General features: G+C 41.1%; 1 protein-coding gene across 1 annotated transcript in view; it reads right to left on the minus strand.

Moving 5' to 3' along the window:
- Nucleotides 1-7,970, minus strand: part of TLL1 (tolloid like 1) — a 139,086-nt gene that overhangs the window by 129,640 nt on the left and 1,476 nt on the right. The window lies entirely within an intron of this gene.

Here is a 7,970-nt window from a genome sequence, read left to right on the forward strand (position 1 = left end):
CATCATTTGGAAACAGAGAAGCTTGGCCTTTTGGCCACCCCCTGGAATTGCTATGCCCTATTCAAAATTCTTCATGCTTTATTGGAAAAGTGGAAAAACGTTGAAGGTCTTTAGTGACACAATACCCACGACAGCAAGAACATACCTAACTAGCACCTATTAAAATGTCAGACACCAGTAAAATGGATTCATTTTTGTTTAATAATAATTAGAGTTATTACTGGAAAAATGTTTAGCTGCTGCTACCAGTGTGAGAACAATGTAACCCATCTGCACAGCTCTTTAGATACATCCTTCTCAGCTGATGTCCATGCCCCCTCACTTCTTCAAACAGCTGATAGTTCAAACTCCATCATACAGTTTACAATACCCAAGGAGCACAATGTGGCTGGAGAGTTACTGGCACCTTTCAAATGCATCAATGTATCTGTCATTCAGTTTTTGTAGCAAAAAGGATAAAATTCATCAGGACAGCAAGACAGGTATTTTCAGTGCTTTTAAATCTGAATTTAGAAATTAAGTTTTAAAATAAAAATCTTTCCTTTGCATTTATGGCCTGATTCTGTTGGTTATTCCCTGATCAGGGTTCCAATACTTACTACTCTTTAACGTAATAATAAAAATCTGATGTTTTGTCAGTGACATATGACAATACCAGCCTAAAAGCTCTGAAAGTTTGAATCCTGATAAGATGTGCCATTATACTGACAGCGACAGTCCTGACACAGCTGAACTTATTTTGCTGCATAGCACCAGCTTTAGACACGATTTATGGATTTTTTTAAAATTGAAACTCCCACATAATTTAAGCAAAATTATAATTTTAAGTGTTTCATGTAATATAAGTTGTTGGTAAGAATGTTCATATGTTTTAGATTACTAAAAGGATACCTCAGTCCAGCCATATTGCTCTATGATATAATTGATAACCATCAAAGTGAATAAAAATATTTCAAAATCAATTCCTAGTCAACTATTGATAGACTTTATCTCAATAAAGTACATATAGCAAATAAACCGGTCAAATACACACTGCATATGCTATTAGGCATCATGTTTCACACACCTCAAGAAAAAATCAGGAGCTATTTTAGAACAAAATTGATTTCTTGGCATTTTGGTCTTGACAATCTGTTTTTAAATACTGAAGGAAAAACCCATAACCCTACATTTTGGACCATTATTGCTCTGTAAGAGCTATCTGATTGTGCTCAAATATTCTCAAACACGATGCTCACAGATTTATAGCCACTCAAAATTTGCACTTGCAGAGCATTACTCAGGCAAAAATCCTAATAAAAGTCATCTGAGTATCTGTACGAGTAGGAACTGCCTCCAAAGCAGTCTGCAAGAGCAACCACTCACAAGGGTTGCACACTGACACGCTACATATGTCCACAGCACTGCCTCCACCTTCACACTCCCCAGCTCAACCTGTTCTAGCGCATGGCTATTTATACAAGCTTTACACTTCAAGTACTTCCAGCACTCTTACTTCATTGTTCAGCAAGGACAGTTTTCACATCAGATCTTGGTATTTAGGTGCACGAGTCCAGCAGAAACAGAAGGTCCACGTATGTGGTCTGTGTTAATATTTATAGCTGGGTATTTCAGGGTTTGACGTGCGGTGTTTAACGGATCACTGGCATCCCACCAAGCACTCGGTGCGAGGCCTCCGAGAGCAGGCTGGTCAGGCACAGCACACCCATCCTCATCCTCATTTCCAGCTGTGGGCATGGCTGCCCAGTTCCTTTGCTACAGAACTATCAAAAGCATTAGAGGACAATTTTACAGAAAGCCTGATGATGAGCTAGAAGTTCTATTTGGGGGGAATAACTGCTAATTGTAAGCAAGAGAAGAATATGCCAAGGGAAAAAACAGGACTAGATGACTGGTCAGGGAACACTGGAAAAAGTTGAAAAGCAAGCAGAAAATGCATTCAGTGGAGAAGGGCAACCCAGAAGCAAGGAAACCTGTCATAGGAACAATGGAAGAGGTGATAGGGAAAGAAGTAGAAGATAAGCAGCAGACACGGAGAATGAATATGCATTAAAACATATTAAAAGATTAGCCCTTAGCTCCTTCCTAGCCAAGAAAAATACCCTGAGAGAACTAAAAAGACACAAAGATTTCTCTAGTCCCACTTTCAGTTGCTGTAGCTGTGAAGGGATGTAGTAGAGAGGCAGACAGAGGTTGGTTATGGTCAAAGTGGGAGGAACGGGCTGTGTTCAGTAACAACTGGAACAAGTAGACTGGAAAGACCCTAAGGAGGCTGAGAAGGCTGAAAAACACTACCACATGCTGCTCATCCTGCTGAGGGCTTTGAAAGGCCAAATCTTAAGCTTTGCTCTGGAATACTCTTAGAATCATCTTTCCTTCAGATATATTCTACTAAAAATAAAAATAAAACAAAAACAAACAAAAAAAATGTTGTATAGCCATAATATTTTTCATGAGTCTAAAGCTAGACCATTAAAACCTATTTCAGTTTAATGATAAAGACACATTGTCTAAACAAAGAATAGAGATTTCTCCCCTGGTTTAGTTTATTCACTGTTATAAAATTTAGTGTCCCATAACGCATCCAGGAAGAAAAAAAAAAAAAATGTCTGTTTTCCTGCACAAGGTCCCCTGCGCCTGTGAAAACCAGAAGTTGACTCTTCCCTTTTACAGCCTTTCCGTCAATACTACGCACCACAGATGTGACCGTTTCTCTCCAAAAAGTGAATGGAATTATGTCATAAGCCTATCAACCCTGTTTTCCAGAGGGGCAATAAGAATGACATAAGGCAGACATCCAGGTGTGGTGAATGTTTCCGAGCTTGCCTGGGGGACCTGATTCCAAGCTCAATTAGATTTGTCAATTAGGCTTGTTTTGCAGTGATGTAATACTGCTCCTTGCAGGTCACTTGTTTGACACACCACAAATACAGTCAGAAACAGATCCCCATGGAAAGTGGTCTGGACATGAAATTAAGCCTTTGGTATGGAAGGATATTCACAAAGTTAGAATGTCAAATATATTAATTAATACAGTTTTCCAAGAGTTTCATTATTAAATTAATCTTTTCAATGAAGTTTAGGAGAAAAAGAAGTTCATGTTCACACAAATCTCTTTCGAAGTTGCTGAGATACCACGTTAAAGGGCAGAATTTGGGGAAAAAAAAGAAAGAAGAGGAAAAAAAAAAGAGACTTAAACCCTGAATTTTTAAGTAGTATAATTTACCTTGTAGGTTTATCCACAGCAGGACGGAAGCCATTTGGGACAGACTATTCAGAAAAGCTTGTTTCTGTTTCAGCTGCCTACACTACGTGTTTACTACATGAAGAGTCACAGTTCTGTCAATCTGGCAAGTAACATTAGCAGCACCACCTCTATATTAGTACAAGCTGCACAATATATCTTTTACAATTTACTGCATGACTGAAATATAAAGATGAAAGATGTTGATTATCTAAATCACACAACAGATTAAAAATGTATAATCAGAGGTTTTAAGAGTTTTCATATTACCAGACTGCACAATTAGCATGCTTACAGCTGAAAACACGTCCCAGAATACAAGACAAACTAAGAAACAATCTAGAAGTATAGAAGGCTGCTGCTGCAGCAACATAAACAAAACTGAGATTATAGTTACAGATGACACCATATAATAATTATACTTAACATTTACCACCACCTTTTCATGTTCAGATAGGTTACAAATACATAACAAGGTTTCACACCTGAGCGAGGTGGGAAATACCAGTATCTCTGTTACAGACAATTTGAACTTTTTTATTATTTATAAAGGTGCAAAGAAACCAAACAACTTCCTTAGATTCTCACAGGAAGGAGACATGGGCACAGTGGGGAGGATCTTTCTTACTTTTTCTTATTCTCAAGCAGACACACATACATACAGAATTTGTTCTTAGTCAAACAGCAAGCTAATCAACTTCCAAGTTATGAAGCTGTAAATCCAATTGTTTCTCTTTATTATTATCCTTTTGACATGTGTATCTAGCTTTACTGGGGAACAAAATGAAAATCTACTGTTCCAAGGCAAGCAACTCATGCATAATTTGAAAGAAAAAAATCCCAATTAAGTGTGTTGTGTTAACAACAACAACAAAAACAAACAAACAAAGGCAATCCAAACTACAGTGAGAATGTAAGAGTTTCAAGGAAGTTTTCTTTGGAAAAGTTTCTCGAATGCAAGACAGAATTTCTAGTGCAAAGACAACTGTAGGCCACAACAGGGAAAAACAATAGATCAAGGAATTCAACTTCGAGCCTATTCCCAAAACCTTTAACAATTTTTTTAGGAAGTGAAATACCTTGCAAATGCTAGAAGAGACTTATCTGAGCACAGCCAGCTGTCCAGAGGCTGGAACAGTCCTCAGTGATGTGGATATACAACAGAACTAAGACTTGTTGCCTAATCTCCCATAGTTCACAGTATTTTAAGTGGAAGATCCCACCAGAGAGTGTGTATGTATACATTTTTTTTTTTTTGGGGGGGGGGGGGGGGACGGACACGGACGGACTGGTGTTTTAGGGAAAAAAAACCCAAAAGGCTTCAAAAAACCTGTACTATAAACTAAGTATGAACAAGTATTACAGGACAGGAAATTCTTTTCTGACCCATCTCACTCTGTATGTTGAGAAATACATATACTTAATATGTTATAAGCTGCAGTAAGAATGAAAAAAAGCAAAATTTCAGGAATCCACAGATAAATGTAGATGCATGCTGCAATCCAAAAAAGCTTGACCATACCCATTTAAATCTAACCGGACATTTTATTTTTTTGAATGATACCTGATTTATACAAATGCTGACCTAAGTTCTGAGGTTCTTTAAAGCCTGACATTGCGATGAGTATGGCATTCCCAGTTTTACATCTTCTGGCAAATTAGATCTTGGAAGATGAACTAAGAAAGCCTTACACTTGAACTTCACAACGGTAAGCACTGAGGGCAACATCCTGCAGAGGGACACAAGGAAATATCTGAGACATCAGAAACACAGAAACTGTTACATCACATCCCGCTGTTACAGCATGCCAGGATGCTTGTTGTAAGGAGAAGTAGCACGATCCAAAATTCATACACAGGTTAAAGGTCTGCAGACAAACACACAGGAAACCACACAGCTCATCATGCTCTTCTGCACAATGTCAATAACTCTCTTACCAACACTCCTCTCCTCAACACCACCACAACATTTCTCCAGGCACTTCTCCCTGGGCTCCCAAGGTGCTGGCGTCACTACCGAGACAGAACTTTGGGGTTGTCACATGAAAAAGCTGCTGGCTTAGATGCAATTGGAAATATCAATTCCAGGAACAACTCCTAGACCAACTGTGCATGTCAGACTCCCGTTATTGCAAAGCTGGAAACATTGTAAGAAAATGTACTTTTCAGCCTCTGTAGCACCCTGCACAACACTGCTGGGAATTAAGGAACAATGTGATTCTAGTGACACTAGCTAAAATGAACCCTTCCCTATAAAAATGCTAAAATACATACAGAATACCCATAGACAAACCCACAGAGTACCTAGTACCTATAAATAACGTCTCAGAGACTGTCTGTTTTCTGGTTAATTTCTCCGGCTCTTCCACAAAAGGAAAAAATGGGGAAGAAAGGATCTACCAAAAAGATTGATTCAACAGTTAGGACTGTATCTATAAAGAGTTATCTATACAGAATTGTAACTGTAACTATAGATCTGAGGCCTCACGTACTGTGCTTTTTGTCACAAGATCACGAATGTTTTCTCATGTGGTCCACAGAATAAAAACTAAGCAGCAAACACTACTCACTGGAGAAAGAACAGAATGCAAGTAACTTAAATAGAGGTGAATCCATCTTGCATCAGCCTGTTTGGGGAATCTCAGCTGTGGCTGGTTTCAAAGCATTTTATTTGCTCACAGATTGTGGTAGGTCAGATTATTCTAGCATGTCTGTAAAATCTGCAGGGATCTCACTGGCGTTTTTGAAGCGTATCACTAGGTAAAAGCCTAGCAGACTTTGGGTGTTCCCCCGTTTTGCCAAGTCGCAGAAATTTGCTAGTATCTGGAACCTGTTACCAGCCTGAACAGCTAAAGCAAAGAGCACTTTTACAGCCTCAGCTGCAGGCCCTCGAGATGCAGTAGGAGCAGGTGTTAATTTTATCTAAGATACAAAGTCTTCATACCCTGAACACAATCTCAGGAAGGCCTATCTTGTTTTATCCTGTTACCTCACACATTGAGCGACCACACAAATTTAAGTGTGCACAACTCACACCCCTCAGTGTGAAGCCTGCCTTTGTCCTTCTTTAGGGCCTCAACGTGGAAACCATCCTAATGGCAGATTTCAGTGAAATTACTCATGCGAGTCAGAAACCCACCCCAGCGGGTAAGACCTGACCTAACCAGAACCACGTTCGGGCGATGCTGCTAAAACAGACTGAGCATCCACTGACCCCGTCACCTTTGATCAAGTACCAGTACTTCACAGGCTAAGATTAACAGAGTATTTAGGGAAGGTTTAGTGGGAAAAGTAATTGGGAAGTACTGTTGGAGGATCAGTTTCATTGATACATAGAACTTTCTAATTTCTCTTAAGAATGATTTGTACATGGTAGAAACCTAGCGTGCAATGGTGACATACATTTTCATTCCTGAAGAACTACCATAGACAATAATTTTTAGAAAGTGCCATTTACTGAACAGGAAAACCTCAACAGCTATTGCTTTTAAGACTAACAGGAACTACACACAACTACTTCACATACATATCTGCCTCTCATCACGGTAGTATCTAAGCACCTTGTGGAGATGCAGCAACAATAACTTCCATAAAGTATTTCAACTTTTCAAAGAAATGTTTCTTCCTCTGAACAAAACGATGGCAGAGAATTGTCAATGCTGATCGCATTGCACACTCTCTCGCTGTTATCTTTCTCTCATGCATAACCTTAAAACACTTAGTATCACGAGTTACAATTTGTAGTTATTCCCACTATGAAACAAGAAGTACTTAAAAAACCCCACCGCAAACTGAGAGTAAATACATGTTTCTCAGTACATGAAATTATGCATATGAATGTTCCTAAAGAATAACAGACCAGAATAAAAACAGTTCAAGTTAACCATGACCAGTTACTCACATATATTTATTTGTGAGTGCTAACTAGGGAAAAAAGAATGTTTGTTTGCAGTTGCTGCAGCTCCTTTTGAATTTGAGCATTCCTTAGTTGTAAGCAACTAGGACCTAATGCTTCACACTTCGGAACAAAATATCTTTGTGATTAGAAAAACAGAGTTTCTGCATATTTGGCGTATACGTTCACCACATTCTCCTCAATAAATTAAACAAAACCGCACAGACATGGTGAACGCAACCCTTGGCTGAACTAGTTTTTAGGATATAAAATACCTAATTAATGCAAAGAAGGCTGCTGGAAAACTTCAGCACTTGTTAAACAATGAAGCTGGCCCTGGGCGCGGGCACGGCTGTCCCTAACGCGCCGGGGGGTGGGTGGCAAGAGCACCGCGGGGACACGGTACCGACACACGGCGGCCCCGCCCGCCGGTAACGCTGGAGAGCATGGAGAGCTGGACCCGGAGCGGAGGAGACCCAAGTCCCGCACCGGTGGGCTACACGTAGAACAGCGCCCGCCGCTCTGCACGGTGCGAGGGGCCGTAACCCAGCTCGTCCCACAGAGCTGGCGACAGGCTCGGCCAGCGCGGGGGGCCCGCACCGGCCCGCAGCACACGCCGCACCGGAGCGGCCCGTACCCCACGCACGCGTGGAGCTGCACGGCCCAAAGCCCGGCGGCCCCTCCGCGCCGTACCGTGCCGTGCCGTACCGTGCCGTCCCCGCCGCTCGGGCCCGCACCCAGCACATGCACATTCATAGGGCGGCCGGTGCCGAGGGCCCGCCCCGGGCCCGCCCCAGCAGAGGGGCTGCCTGCCCGGGGGCGACAGGTTGA

The sequence above is a fragment of the Falco rusticolus genome, chromosome 1 (genome assembly GCF_015220075.1).
Source record: "Falco rusticolus isolate bFalRus1 chromosome 1, bFalRus1.pri, whole genome shotgun sequence".
NCBI classification, from domain to species: domain Eukaryota; kingdom Metazoa; phylum Chordata; class Aves; order Falconiformes; family Falconidae; genus Falco; species Falco rusticolus.